Consider the following 16631-nt stretch of genomic DNA (forward strand, 5'->3'; position numbering starts at 1 on the left):
TTCTTTCAGATTTAGTAGTTGGATCATAGTAATAGTGATGTTGAATTTCACCTCAGGAGCTAGTGGTGGTAGAATGATTGCCCCTGTAGATCCAGTTCCATCTAAATCATCCTCATCATTGTCAACATCAAACTGTTCAACTTAGCGGTCTGGTCTTTCTCTGAATGGATAATTTCTATTTATAGGTGCAGCTACCCCTGCTGCATGCCTCATATTAGTCGGGTCAATTAAATCATTATCTCCTAGGTCCTCTTCATCTAGATTAGGTACCCGACCTAGGTTATATGCATTCTGTAGATTTAATTAAGCATTACCTAAAGTGGCTAATCTTTCAGCTTCCTATTGGTTAGCGATTCTTTTAATGAGATGAGGTTCAGGATTAAAAGGTAATAATGGTTCTCCTAAACTTCTAGTTTGTGGCATAAACAACAATGACCCTGTAACGAACAAAAACAACAAATAACATAAAATAAGGAAACTTGACTAACATTTAGTTAACACACATAAACTCAATCGTTAACCGTATTCCCCGACAACGGCACCAAAATTTGATACGCCCAAATTACACCTCTCTTATGAGAGAGTAAGAGGTCATTGTCAAATATATAACCCAACTAGGTTGGGGTCAAATCCCACAGGGAATATGGTGCTAACTAAGTTGTATGCAGATTAGTTGACTTTTAATCATTCATTTTCATAAAATAAATAGGGGGGATTTGATTCAGTTCACAAATTAATGGTTTCAGTTTAACAAAATAAAATATGTGTAGTAGTATTCAAATTCAGAGAAAGAGCAAGCTAGGGTTATGTCCAGCTTGTAGTTTTCAATACTTTCTAACTATGGTCTTTACGAATTCATACATGCATCATGCTTACAAAGAAACATATTGTATTTAATAACATAATCCTAGTGTTTCTCAACCATCAAAGACCAATTCACTTTAGTTCTCTTGAATCAAAAGCGTTTACCAAAAACAATACGAAATATCCTAGTAGTTAATCCTGCTAAGGCATTAACTTATGAAATAGGGGTTGGTAATCCTATTTTTCTTATCACTACTCTCTTTTCTAAACATCAACCTTTCTTTCAAACAAGTTGCATTTTAAGGCATATCCTCTATGTTTGCAACCATGAGAATTCAAGATAAGCGAAGAGAGTATGATGTAAACAAATCAATGTATAACGAATTCAAAACCTAAAGTAATAGATTGTATTCTACAAGGCTTCCATAACCCTAACTAATAAACTTAGCTACTCATGAATAAAACAAAAAGCATCATAAATATATTCATCATACCAAAAACTTGAAGACGATCTTGGTGTGCGAATAGTAAAAATAAGAGAGAAATATTTCTCTCTCTCTCCTCAAGCTAAGCCGCCTTTCTCCTCTCTCCCAATAATACAGAATAATGAATTATAAACAAAAATTCAGAGTTAAGCCTTTTAATAATCTTTTCTCTCATAATTTCCTTCTAAGTCCCTAAACTAATTATAAATGAAAAACTAGTCTTTGAAATATTTTCTAGGTGCCACATTTGGTCCAGACTGCTACTCTCTCTTGTGCCATATGCCATCTGTATTCCATAGTCCCATTATACCTTCATCTACCTCATTAATACCTGAAATTATGCCAATCACATCGGTTAGCTTAATTACATAGAAGTAGATTAAAAACATAAGAAACTAGGCATTTTGTTCTCTAAACTTAGCTAAAACATGGATAAGTTATGGTGCTTAGGCGTATAAATACACCCAAGATCAGAAATTAAAAAAGAAAAAGATGAAATTGATGCCCCAAGGTAATAGTTATTGGTGTTTATATTTGATCTGTGGTGGTTGGGAGTGATATAAATGGTGTTAGAAATATTCCCATAATTATAGATAATGAGAAAAATTGAATATTGAAGGACTAAACAATATGCCCACCATGTGTTTGTGAAAATACTTAAAAGAGATGGGAAGAATAAAAGAATGGGGTAGACAAAAATGATGTAAATTGGTTTTGAAGATTGGTTCTAAATGTATAATGGAGTGTATTAAAGCACCTAGAGAGATTGGTCACTATTCTTAAATAGTTCCTACCCATCCCTTAGCCTATATTACAACCCAAAAAAGACCTATCTGATCCTAAGTTCATCATTAGTGGAGCACTACACTAAGGGAAAGCCTATGGTTCATTGTATGTAACTTGTGAATTCCTTGTGAGAGTGAGCATAATTTAATTCTTGTACCTATTATGATAAATTGCATTATTGTGAGTGATTATAGGTCTTGTTGTGAGGGCACATGTATGATGAATTTGGATGATTTTTATGATGTCCTTGATTGAATGATAAACATGAGTTTTCCACATAGGTGAGTCAATTATTGAGGCTAGGATATTTTAGAGTAGTGTTCTTGAGCTTTCAATTATACATAACATTATTGTAAACTTGTATTCTGTGTAGTCATTGTAGTACTAACTCGAGTGACTTGCATGTAGTAGAAGTATAGAGTCTCCAGCTCCTTATTTTTATAGTAAAGAGTTGTTTGAGAACGAATAAGGCTTTAAGAGTGGGGTGGTGATGTTGGGTGTATTATGCATTCTAGTGTCCCTTTTCTAGTCTTCTTAGCCTTGATTTAAGGATGATTCGTATACTATATGGGTTGATAATGAGATAAATGTGGATATAAGTGTTCAAGGATATGTTTTCAATGGTTCAAAGTGTTCCCAACAAGTTTGTACTTAATTGAGTCAATTAGAATTCAATAGAAAAAACTAGTTCTGCTAGCTTGAGCTAGTTGCTTGTCTAGTCTATCTTGTTGGATTTTATTGTGTTTAATGTGTTTCAAATGATTTTAATGTGTGATTATGAGTGGAATAACTTTTTGGTGATGTGTAAATTTCAATTAGATTAAGTGTAGAAGTGAAACATTAAGTGGAAGATCAACATAAACTAGCCTAGTCTTAGCTCTTATTTTGATTCATCGTGATGGATATAGTGTTGTTAAAATCCCTAATTCATATGGTTTGATGACGCAAGATCTTTTTTGAGCTATTTATGATAATATATAGATAATTTAGAGGCTGTAAAATCATGAGAAAGACACCACAAGACAAGGGATGAAAGGAGGAATGACCAACACTTAACCAAAATTCGAGTCTCAAATTCCAGTAGCACTGTGCGATATGCATGGATCGCATGCACCATTTCTATGGAATACAGTGAGTGCTGCATGCTCCATTTCTATGTAATACATCATGCATCACATTCTCATTTCTCACCTAAACTTTCACACTGATTCCTTGTCCAACACGGCTGGGGCTTACCCTATTGCTATATATATATATATATATTTTTTTTTTGTACTCATTTTTATTAATCTTTGGATATATTTTGGAGATCAAGGGGCTTCTAAAACTTCATAATTAGGTTTTTATTATTTTTATTTAGTTCAATCATATTTTTAATCATTAATTACCACCTAGTGATTACGATTATGACTATGCATAGCTATACCCCTCTGGGGTTGAAGCCAAAAACATGAGTACTATAGTTTTGAATTTAGTTTGTTTAGTTTGTTTATCATTATTGGTTGTGTGTTTATTTTTTATTTAACTATTTTAATGATTTGTGATCCTTAGAATACATCAATTGTCTACCTTTTGACCCCGGGAGAGGGATTAAGGGATAGGACATGGAGATAAACAATGTATGGTTTGTATTCCTTTATGAAATAAGGAATTTGAATTAGTGTCTAGGACCTAGATGTACTTAGATAAATTATTTGATTCACACGTAGGAAGATTGCTTTAAGGAACTTAAGTGAACTATCACATCTACGCTCAATGATGTAGTTGTAAGGTTCAACTTAGGTAAAGGATTAGAGATTGGGAAACCATAATCATGCAATTAACCCTACGAATCAACAACCAAGATAAGCAAGTTAATGAATGAAATTCAATGCAGAATATGATTGTTCAAAGTGCTTTAACCCTAGGTTTTCTCTTATTGATTGTTTCAAGATCTTTATTTATGGATTGTTTACTTTTCTATAATTTACAACTTCCAAACTCTCTTTTTGGTTACGTTTGCATCAATTGAGTCTAATTGTGAACTACAATAGAATTGTTGTTTAATCAAGTCTTTGTGGGATTGATACTTGGCTTCTTAAAGGCCACTTTACTGCTTGATAAGACTACGTACACTTGTGTGTGCGTTTGGGCGCTGTCAGTCGGTCACAATTGTGACCCAATCCCAGAGTGTTAATGAGAACAATAATGCTACCTTGTTATATGTCTAAAATTTAGCCCATCTAAGGCTAGATATAGGTGGTTATGTTTGGTAACAAGGGGTGGTCCCCTTTCTTGGTTGGACTGGAATGCCCATTATGATAAGGCACAGGGTTAGGTCGTGTTAAGTTGGTATTAGAGCCTAGGTTCATGGTCAATTAAAAAGTTCCCAAAGCTGTGTCGAGTGGAGTCTCCTTTAGTGGTGTGAAGCGTGACACACTCATAAAAGAGAGGATGTAAGGCATTTAGGAATTTTTTAATTTCTTGGTATTCTATCTTTAAGCTTAAGTTCTCAATCTAAAATCTCCTCTAATCCTTGTTTATTTATCTTTTAAATCATGCCTCATAGATTTAGAACACACAAGAAAATTCTTCTATCCCATTTGGCGATAATACTGAAGGGGTACATCCTACGTCTGGAGTGCATCTTCAATCTCATGGTACTATTCTTGATGGTGCTGGAGTTCCTTCTATTCTATCTAGTTCTACTCAGGTCTCTCAGGGCATCGTAATGAATAAAGAATTTCATCAGTCTATCCATGTTATTGCCCAATTGGTTGCTACTTAGGTTGAGCGGGGTGCGGATGGTGCTTTGTCTGTTGAGGCCACAAGGGTTGGTCAATTTATGAAAATGGGTCCTCCAACTTTTACTGGGTTGAAGGCGAAGGAGGATCCACATGGCTTATTGGATGATATGGAAAAGATCTTTTGGGTGATGTAGGCTATTAATGCAGAGGGGGTCAACTTTACAGCTTATTATCTCAAGGATATTTCTTATTAGTAGTATGAGGAGTGGGATACAGATAGAGGTGATATGCAAGAGGAAGGGTTATGGGAGGCTCGGTCTAATTCCTTCTTGGATCGGTTCTTTTCTCAAGAGTTGAGGAAAGCTAAGATGGAGAAGTTTGTGAACCTCAGGTAGAGGAGGATGATAGTAAAGGAATATGCTTTGAAGTTCCATCAGTTATCAAGTTATGCTCCTAATTTGGTGGCTGATATGAGGTCGAGAATAAGAAAGTTTACTTCTAGGTTGAATAGAGATTTAATTTTAAAGAGAAAAACTGCCTTGATGATTAAAGATATGGACATCTCGATGTTGACTAGTCATATGTAGTAGGTTAAAGATGAGAAGAGGAAGCAAGCGAAGTTTGGGAATAGGTAGAAAAAAAGAGAAGGTTTTCTAATCAGGGAGGTGTTCAGTCTTAGGGTGGTAGGGATGGTGGCAAGTGGAAGAAAAAGAAGTAGGGGAGTTCTGGCTTTTTTTCTGCTGTGCTCCATATCAATCGGGAGACAGACATCGTCAAAGTGGTAATAATTCTCGAGAATAGGTTGCCCAATCTCAGGCAAGTAAAGGTCAGTTAGTTTTTTCGTGTCCTCCTTGTCGATTCTGTGGTTGTCCTCATAGGGGATATTACAAGTAAGAGAGGGACAAATACTTTAAGTATAGCCAGTTAGGCCATCAACTCAGGGATTATTCGGTCAATATGGTTGCTACGGGGGCGAATAAGATTCTTGTGGCTTCATCTTCTGCTCTTACATATGGTGGGCTGACATTTGCTTCTGTTACTGCTCTTGGTTCTAGTGTTGTTTGGAATAGGTTGTATACTTTTGCATCCCCACAGGAATCCAAGGCATCACCTGATGTCATTACTGGTATGTTATAGATTTTTTTTTATGACTTATATTATTTGCTTGATCTAGGGTCCACTGTTTCTTATGTGACTCCATACGTGGCTGTGTTTTTTGGTTTTGACCTGGAAGTTATCTCAGATCTTTTTTCTATTTCTACCTCAGTAGGTGACTCGGTTATTGCTAAGAGAGTCTATAGGGTGTGTGTGGTATCTATTGATAGCAAGTAGACCTTGGTGGATTTTTTTGAGATGGATATGGTAGATTTTGATGAATTCTAGGTATGGATTGGTTGCGTTCTTGTTATGCATTAGTGTATTGTCGAATCCGTAGGGTTATCTTTAAGTTTACTAGTGAACCGATTATAGAATGGGAATGTAGTTCCTTAGATCCTAGGGGGAGGTTTATTTCTTATCTTAAAGCTTAGAGGTTAATCTCTAAAGGTTGTCTTTACACTTGATCTGTGTTAAATATTCTAACTCGGAAGGTCCTTCTTTGTCTTTGATTCCTATGGTTAATAAGTTTCCAGAAGTCTTTTCGGATGATCTTCCTGGTGTTTCTTTGGATAGGGAAATAGAGTTTGGTATTGATTTTCTTCTGGACACTCGTCCAATTTCTATTCCTCCTATAGAATGGCTCTGGCTTAGTTAAGGAAACTCAAGGAGCAACTTAAGGATCTTCTGGATAAGGGGCTTATTCATCCTAGTATTTCTCCATAGGGTGCATTGGTGTTATTTGTACGCAATAATTATGGTTCCCTTTGGATGTGCATTGACTACAGATAATTGAACAAGGTGATGGTCAAGAACAAATATCCTCTTCCTTGGATAGATGACTTGTTTGACCAATTACAGAGTGGCAAGTTCTTATCTAAGATATATCTTTGGTCTGGGTACTATCAACTTAATATTATAGAGGTGGATATCCATAAGATGACTTTTCATACTTGGTATGGGTATTTTGAGTTTTTGGTGATGTCATTTGGGTTGACTAATTCTCTGGCAACATTTATGGAGATGATGAATAGGATGTTCAAGCAGTATTTGGATCTCTTTCTCATTGTATTTATTGTACATTCTGGTTTATTCGAAGAGTGAGGTAGAATCACCTCTGTGTGGTGTTACAGACCTTAAAGGAACAATAGTTGTATGTCAAATTCTCTAAATGTAAGTTCTGGTTGAACGCTATCACTTTCTTGGGCTATATTATTTTAAGTGAAGGGATCATGGTAGATCTGCAAAAGGTTGTTGTGGTAAAGAGGTGGACTAGGCCCATGACTCCATCTGGTATTCGAAGCTTCTAGGGTTTAGCCGGGTATTATAGGTGGTTCATGGAAAGCTTTTCTTCTATAGCTGCTCCTTTGATTAAGTTGACATACAAGAAGGTTAAGTTTTCTTGGTCGGATGCTTGTGAAGGGAGTTTTAATAAGTTGAATATTAAGTTAACTTCGGCTCCAATCCTAACTTTTCTAAAAGGCAATGATGGGTTTGTAGTTTATTATGATGCATCTCGGGTAGGGCTTGGTTATGTTTTGATGCAACATGGGAAGGTAATTGACTATGCTTCCAAGCAGTTGAAGGTACATGAGAGGAATTATCCTACTCATGATTTGGAGTTATTGGCGGTTGTGTTTGCTTTAAAAATATGGCGGTATTATTTGTATGGTGTAATGTGGAGATCTTTTATTATCACAAGAGTCTTCAGTACGTGTTTACTCAGGAAAAGCTTAATCTCAGGCAGAAGAGGTGGCTAGAGCTTCTCAAGGATTATGATATGAGTCTTTACTACCACCCAGGTAAGGCCAATATGATTGCTGATGCTCTTAGCAGGTTATCTATGGGTAGTTTGGCTCACATTGAGGAAGACAGGCGAGAATTTATGAAGGATATTCACCGCTTGTCTAATCTTGGAGTTCGTCTCTTGGACTTGAAGGATGGTGGTGTGATGGTGCAAAAAGTGGTTTGATCGTCTCTTGATATAGAGATTAAAGAAAAACAAGTGCTAAATCCTATCTTGATAAAAATCAAGGGTGATGTTGGTGGGCATAAGGTAGTAGTGTTTGAGATCAGTGGTGATGGTACCGTAAGGAAGTTGTGTGTTCCTGATGTCGATGGGCTACAGAAAAGGGTTTTCGCTGAGGTTCATGAGTCGCGCTATGTTGTTCTTCCCGGCTCAACTAAGATGTATCATGATCTCGAGAAGATCTACTAGTGGAATGTCATAAAAAAGGATGTGGCTAATTTCATAGCCAAGTGTATGGTTTGTCAATAGGTTAAGGTTGAGCACATGAGACCGGGAGAGTTTTATCAAGAAATTGATTTGGGTCATCATGGATAAGATGACCAATTTTGCGCATTTCTTGCTAGTGCAAACTACCTTTTGGGTAGAGGATTATGCACGATTGTATCTTCAGGAGATTGTGAAGCTGAATGGGGTACCTATTACGATTATCTTTGATCATGTTATGCATTTTACATCTCATTTCTGGTGGTCTTTCCAGAAAGGGTTGTGGACTAAGGTTAGTATGAGTACTACTATTCATCTGTTGTTGGATGGTAAAGCAGAGAGAACTATCTAGACATTGGAAGATATGTTCCAGGCCTGTGTGATTTACTATGGTGGAAATTGGGTTGAGCATCTACCTTTGGTGGTGTTTTCTTACAATAATAGTTATCATTCAAGTATTGATATGGCTTCTTTCGAGGCATTGTATGGTAGGAGGTGTAGATCTCCTATTAGGTGGTTTGAGATTGGAGAAGCGAATATGTTTGGTCTGGATTTGGTTTATTAGGTGATGGAGAAGGTCAAGGTGATTCGGGATAGGCTTAAAGCTTCCAAAAGACACTAAAAGTCCTATGCGGATGTTAGGCATAGAGACTTAGAGTTTGAGGTTGGGGACAGAGTGTTCCTCAAGGTGTCTCCCATGAAGAGAGTGGTGTGGTTTGGCGAAAAGAGGAGACTCAGTCCTCGGTTCATTGGTCCTTATGTGATTTTTTGGAGAATTAGCCATGTTGCTTATGAGTTGGAGTTTCTATCTAGATTAAGTTTGGTTCATCCGGTCTTTTATGTTTCTATGTTGAGGAAGTGTCTTGGTGATCCTTCTTCGGTTGTTCCTTTAGAAGGATTGGGTAGTTCAGATTCTTTGTCTTATGAAGAGGTCCCGGTTGAGATATTAGATAGGCAAGTTCGTCGGTTACGGACCAAGGACGTGCCTTCGGTTAAGGTTCTATGGCGGAACCATTAGATGAAAGAAGCTACTTGGGAAGCGGAATAGGACATAAAGTCTAAGTATCCACATTTGATTTCTGCTCCTGGGATTCATATGGAAGGTATGTACTCGAACACATCTTTTTTTTCTAAGTTTGTTAAAGGAAAGATTAACATCTTTGCCTCTTTGTTTTCAAACTTTGTTGAAGGGATGTTTAATAATGCAAATGACTCTGTGTATGGTTACCCGTACCTTGTCCGTTATTCAAGAACGAATGTTACTAGTGGGGGAGACTGAAACATCATGGGTTTTGACCCTTAAAAAATTTCCTGGAAATTTATTCTCCGAACCTAATATGACTCATGGGTACGAGCTGTATGCTGGGGTATGAGTGGTATGGTCCTGTTGTATACTAACTAGTGTTAGTGGGTGGGATGATTTTGGTCACTGAAATGGGTATGACTTAGGGTTATGAGTCATAGGGCTTGGTATGAGTCGTATTAAGGACTCATGTGGTGGTCAGTGTTTGATCCTCCTGGTATTTTATTCTGTCAGAGATACAAGGTATAGGTATGGATCATATGCTGTGGTTACGACTTGGTTGGATGAGTTGTATACTGGACAACATTTGATCCAAGGGTTGAGGCTTGGATACGAGTGGTGTATACCGATTGTCTAGGAAGGTACGACTAGTATGGATCAGTTATATCCCTGTGATGGATTTTTAAGAGATTTAAGCGAGGGTATTCTAGATATTTCGCCACATACCCTAACTAGGACCCACGACTTCTAATACACTTAGGAGGTTATTTACCCTATTATTCTATTCATTAACACTTACAAACTATTCCAAAACATCTCATAATTCTCTCAAGAGCTTTTGGGGTAAGAAGGCTAGGGTTTCATCTTATGGATTGGTTTAGGGCTTGTCTTGGTAATTTCCTTCCATCAATTCTTCGGTATAAGAAATGATTCTCTTCCCTTATTGTAATTTCAACTAAAGAAATGGTTTATATGATTGATTTCATGGTTTTACTAATTCATGATTATGGTGTCCGACTATTATTTGGGGTTTTTGATATTGAATGCTTGGTTATGGTTTCCTATGGTTTTACCTATGCTTTTATATGCATCAGTGGTAGATTTGGACAATTGGATTGCATGGTAATGGTTTAATTGTCTTTGGAATTGGTTTTGGTTATATTATGCCCCCAAGGTGTTTGATAAAATGCTTATAAAGATATGTTCACTGCATTGACTTATTTTAATGGAACTTTTGCATGTTTTAAACTGATAAAATATTTATGCATGGTCTAAATGGTTTGAAAAGGCTAAAGGCTAAATGGTTATGCTTGTGGAGAACATGGAAGTTTCCCATGTGGATTTAATATGGTAATTGGAAGGACACCTAAGGTCCCCTTAACCTAAATGGTTTGGCTATGGATATTACTTTCAAATAAGGGATGGTATGACAATATCACTAATATTGGCCTTGGTTAATAAATGATAAATGAATTGTTTGGACATGGTTTTAATTGGGCATTAATGGTGGGGTGTGTAGCTAAGCCGTAGAAGATGGCGATCCCGGGAGGCCAAAATCGAAAACTCATATTTGCCAATATGAAGGGTCTTGATGACTATATGCGTGTGTCATATTTTATTTTAGGGAATGTACTAGTCATCCCATGGGATATTCCCTGGTCTACGGCTACACGCACTAGGGCTCTTTCAGCAGGGGGAACTGAACCCATATAACCCTTGGGTGGTTAGGACGACAAAGCAACACAACCCAGGTATGAAGATTTTAAATGCATGCTAAACCTGGTTCCCTTTCCCCGCACTTATATATGTATGGTTGTATGCATTATGGATGGTTTTATTAGGTTTTATAACTGGCATTATTTTATCCTTATCCTGAGATTCAAGCTAGCGGTCATTCGCTAACCCCATCTATTGGCAGCTGTATACCTACTCTATGCAGGAACTGACCATTCTGCTCCTCTTATTTAGCATGCAGATTTGGTTTCAACATTTGGACTGAAGTGGTGAGCTTCCATCCTTTCTGAAGGAACCATTTCATGTTATGGATTTATTTAGACACTTTACTTTTATTTTGGGTATTGGTTTTGGCCATGGTTGGGGGCATATCCTAACTGGAATTGTTTACTCTTTTGGATAGAGGCTTTGTGGTACTTCTGGGGGTTGGTATGGGCAGGATCGATTCTGGTGTCGGCGTTGTCATTGGAATAAGCCGGTGGGCTGACATCATTGGACGATATTGGTGGTTGTTCCATCCTACTACATTTTGGGAAGGATTTTTATATTATGTTTTGTATTCCCTTTGGTTATGGTCTATGGTTTGGTTTAGTATGGTTGGGCGGTTGATGTGGTACAGTTGGACTCAGTTGAGTCGGTCACGGTTGTGAACCTATCCCAGAGTCTTAATGAGAACAATAACGCTATCTTGTTATATATTCAAAATTCAGCCCATCTATGGCTGGATATAGGTGGTTGGGTTGGGTAACAGGGGTCAGTCTTTAGTCCTGGTTAGACTTGGGATGCCCATTACGACAAGGCCTGAGGTCGGGTCGGGTTAGATATGAAGTATGAAATACTATAAAATAAATAAATAAATAATCAATAAAACACAAACTAATAAGAATAAATTAATTATTAATCTTAATATGAAAATATCTGAACAATCATAATAGTTTCATCGAATAGAAATCAATCTTAATTGTTTTTCACCACAATATGAAGCATGCAAAAGTATTAAATATTAAAATAATCAACAAAATAACTTTTTGTTATAAAATGATAATTTTTTTGTTGTAAAAATTCAATAGGTAGTTCTCAATATGCCACTTGTCTTAATTTTAGGTTAGACTATCCTACTTTATTATATACATAATTTTTATCTTACCATATAGTTTAAGACTAATTTTCATTCAGAAAAAGAAAAAGAAAACCTACCTACATTCATTTACCATATGTTTTAATATTATCATATATTCCAGGACTCTTTAATATTTTTATAATTTATTAATAATTGAAGAAAATACATGAAAATATAATTTTATCTACTATAAAGTTTTTTTAATGAAGGGTAAAAATTTCATATAATAATTTGAAGGTCCTTCACACTTTAAATATAGTGTGTGTGTGTGTAATGACCTCAAGTATTTTTTCAACCTCCCTTGTAGAAGGATACAAGCTTGCCTTGTATTAAATGAATTCATATATCAATGCAAAATATAATTTCAGGACATATGCACAATCAACTCTCACTAAAAATATATTTCCCTTATTAATTTTTCCTGTAGAGTTGTGTAACAGGAAAATATGTCAAATAATATGAGACAAAGAAAGTATTCACATATCTTTTTGAATCTATACGAGAAGAAATAATTGACAGGTACATTTCCAGATAGATACAAAGTATATAGTCATACAAGCAAATACATATATGCAAATGTAGAATAACACCCTACAACTCAACTAGTCTTTTAACTCTTCCCATTAAAATCAAGCGTCCATCTAATATAATCTGCATTCACATCTCCAATTACAAAAATCTTATCGTATTTCCCATTCACTCTTTTATCAAATACAACAACCTTCCTATTTTATCAAGCGAGGAGATCAGGGAGCTTTTAAGGGCAAGCCAAAGTCATAACAACAAATGTTAGGATTCTTTAGGCCCAAGAATCTAAACCTTCTAGTTTGTGACAGTCTCCCTCAAGGTCTAGATTTGAAGAGACAGACATAGGCATGTCTCTTCAGGGTTGTCTGTTACCTAACCAGATTAGAATGCATACACTAAGAAATGTGACATCCTCTATTTTCTATAAATTCTTTTGATAAAAGAATTCAATTGATCATTGTAGACATTGAAATTTTGTGGACTCTACAAAAAGAGTTCAAATTTGGTTAGAGTTCTTGGAGGCTAGTTTACCTAAATCTAGCTTGATGGCTACTCAACCTAAACCCTAAATTATGACTATATAAAGGGGGCAAATATCCTTTAAAGAGGCATCTCCAGTATCCCATAAATTCACGGGATATTTACTAAGAGATCAACGATCTTCAAAGTCCCAATAAATTTATGGGATATTTATAGATCAAAATCCTTTCTTCTTGATAATCAAATACATCAAGAAGATCCGCAAAACCTCTTTTCATGCAGATCAAATCCAAATACTCCTACCTTGAAAAATATTCCACTAACGGTCCTCGAATTACAGAGAAATTTATATCAAATTCTATGTTCGAGACAAGACACTATCGACCCTCGAATTACGGAGAAAATCAAGAGAGAAGAATCAAGGGAGGAACAAATTTGTAACCACAATCATTTATCAATAAAAAATTCTTGTTTCTTCATATTTTTATTTGTGTTTAAATATTATTTTCCATGAATGAAAATTTGTTGCAAAAAAATTAGGACACCCAGTTGGACCAAATCTGCCCTTTATCTCTTCTCTCATAAATCAAACATGCAAATCTGTAGCCGCAAGATCGTAAAGATGGAAGAGATACTTCAAGATTCATCTTTGAGTTTCATCAAGTCTACACTCCTACAAGCCTTGAAGCAGGGGGAATTTGTAGACATTGAAATTTTGTGGACTCTACAAAAAGAGTTCAAATTTTGTTAGAGTTCTTGGGGGCTACTTTACCCTAAATATAGCTTGATGGCTACTCAACCTAAACCCTAAATTATGCCTATATTAAGGGGGCAAATATCCTTTAAAGAGGCATCTCCAGTATCCCACAAATTCATGGGATATTCACAAAGAGATCAACGATCTTCAAAGTCCCAATAAATTTATGGGATATTTATAGATCAAAATCCTTTCTTCTTGATAATCAAATACATCAAGAAGATCCATAAAACCTCCTTTCATAGAGATCAATTCCAAATACTCCTACATTGAGAAATATTCCACTAACGGTCCTCGAATTACGGAGAAATTTATATCAAATTCTATGTTCGAGATAAGACACTATCGACCCTCGAATTACGGAGAAAATCAAGAGAGAAGAATCAATGGAGGAACAAATTTGTAACCAAAATCATTTATCAATAAAAAATTCTTGTTTCTTCATATTTTTATTTGTGTTTAAAAATTATTTTCCATGAATGAAAATTTGTTGCAAAAAAATTGGGACACCCAGTTGGACCAAATCTGCCCTTTATCTCTTCTCTCATAAATCAAACATGCAAATCTGTAGCCGCAGGATCGTAAATATGGAAGAGATACTTCAAGATTCATGTTTGAGTTTCATCAAGTCTACACTCCTACAAGCCTTGAAGCAGGGGGAATTTGTAGACATTGAAATTTTGTGGATTCTACAAAAAGAGTTCAAATTTGGTTAGAGTTCTTGGTGGCTACTTTACCCTAAATATAGCTTGATGGCTACTCAACCTAAACCCTAAATTATGCCTATATAAAGGGGGCAAATATCCTTTAAAGAGGCATCTCCAGTATCCCACAAATTCATGGGATATTCACAAAGAGATCAACGATCTTCAAAGTCCCAATAAATTTATGGGATATTTATAGATCAAAATCCTTTCTTCTTGATAATCAAATACATCAAGAAGATCCATAAAACCTCCTTTCATAGAGATCAAATCCAAATACTCCTACATTGGGAAATATTCCACTAACGGTCCTCGAATTACAGAGAAATTTATATCAAATTCTATGTTCGAGATAAGCCACTAGACCCTCGAATTACGGAGAGAATCAAGAAAGAAGAATCAAGGGAAGAACAAATTTGTAACCACAACTGTTTATCAATAAAAAATCCTTGTTTCTTCATATTTTTGTTTGTGTTTAAAATTTATTTTCCATGAACGAAAATTTGTTGCAAAAAAATTGGGACACCCAGTTGGACCAAATCTGCCCTTCATTTCTTCTCTCATAAATCAAACATGAAAATCTGTAGCCGTAGGATTGTAAAGATGGAAGCGGTACTTCAAGATTCGTCTTTGAGTTTCATCAAGTCTACACTCCGACAAGCCTTGAAGCAGGGGACATTTGTAGACATTGAAATTTTGTGGACTCCACAAAAAGAGTTCAAATTTGGTTAGAGTTCTTGGGGGCTACTTTACCCTAAATCTAGCTTAATGGCTACTCAACCTAAACCCTAAATTATGTGTATATAAAGGGGGAAAATATCCTTTAAAGAGACATCTCCAGTATCCTACAAATTCATGGGATATTCACAAAGAGATCAACGATCTTCAAAGTCCCAATAAATTCATGGGATATTTATAGTTCAAAATCCTTTCTTCTTGATAATCAAATACATTAAGAAGATCCACAAAATCTCCTTTCATGGAGATCAAATCCAAATACTCCTACGTTCGATAAATACAACACTAAAGGTCCTCGAATTATGGAGAAATTCATATCAAATTTTATGTTCGAGAATAAGCCACTAATAGCCCTCGAATTATGAAGAAAATCAAGAGAGAAGAATCAAAGGAGAAACTGATTTGTAACCACAATCGTTTATCAATAAAAAATTCTTGTTTCTTCATATTTTTGTTTGTGGTTAAAATTTATTTTCGATGAACGAAAATTTATTGCGAACAAATTAGAATTTGTTGGAAAATAAAATTCTCGAGATTAAAAACAAATAATCAAGACAAGAAAAATATATTTCAACAATCGATTTTATTGATTTCAATACGAGTGTTACAATCTCTATGAATCCTCCGATTCGCCTTTTCAAATATAAATTCAAGGGCTGGAAGCTTGATCTTGAATTTGAACTTGGTTTGCGGACTTGAGGGACTTGATCTTGATTTGTACTTGAATTCAAGGGCTTTTGAGCTTGTTCTTGAATATTGCGGTCTTGATTTTGAATCTTGATGAACTTGATTTGAGTGCTTGAGATTTTTAGAGAAATAGCAGTGTTTGATCCACGAGCTTTCTCTTGCTACTTGTTAGAATTCTGGGGTCCTTTTTCTAAATTATGAGGCTCCTATTTATAGTTGTAGGAAAGAGAAAGTCATGATGAATATGAATTTCCTTTGACCAATCAGATTTAAGTGATGTGATGCCTTTTATGGGCTTTTATTTCATGGGCCTGCTGCATCAGTTTGACATGTGGCACGGTCCTATTGGCTTCTTCACTTGACTTGGCATGCCACGTCATTTGATATGTGGTGCTTATTTGAGCCTCTAGAATATGACAATATCTTAGGATTAGTATAGTGGGCCTCCTTATTTGGGACTAATATACTTTGAATTTAATATAATTCGAATTTTGTACGGATTTAAATTTAATAAAATTGTATTGCCCACAAATGCCCCCTACTTTAAGACTTGTCAAGACATTTAATATTTTAGAGACTAGCCTTGAAGTATGATTATTTAAACATGTTTTCTTCATGCTCCAACAATTTTCCATACATAAGAACACCTCATTCAAAAACTTTTTAGCCGAACCATATTGACATTGTCTCTTAAAGCTCTCTTATTTTTTTTCACGAATCTCTATACTGA

The sequence above is a fragment of the Capsicum annuum genome, unplaced genomic scaffold (genome assembly GCF_002878395.1).
Source record: "Capsicum annuum cultivar UCD-10X-F1 unplaced genomic scaffold, UCD10Xv1.1 ctg2683, whole genome shotgun sequence".
In the NCBI taxonomy this organism is placed as follows: Eukaryota; Viridiplantae; Streptophyta; class Magnoliopsida; order Solanales; family Solanaceae; genus Capsicum; species Capsicum annuum.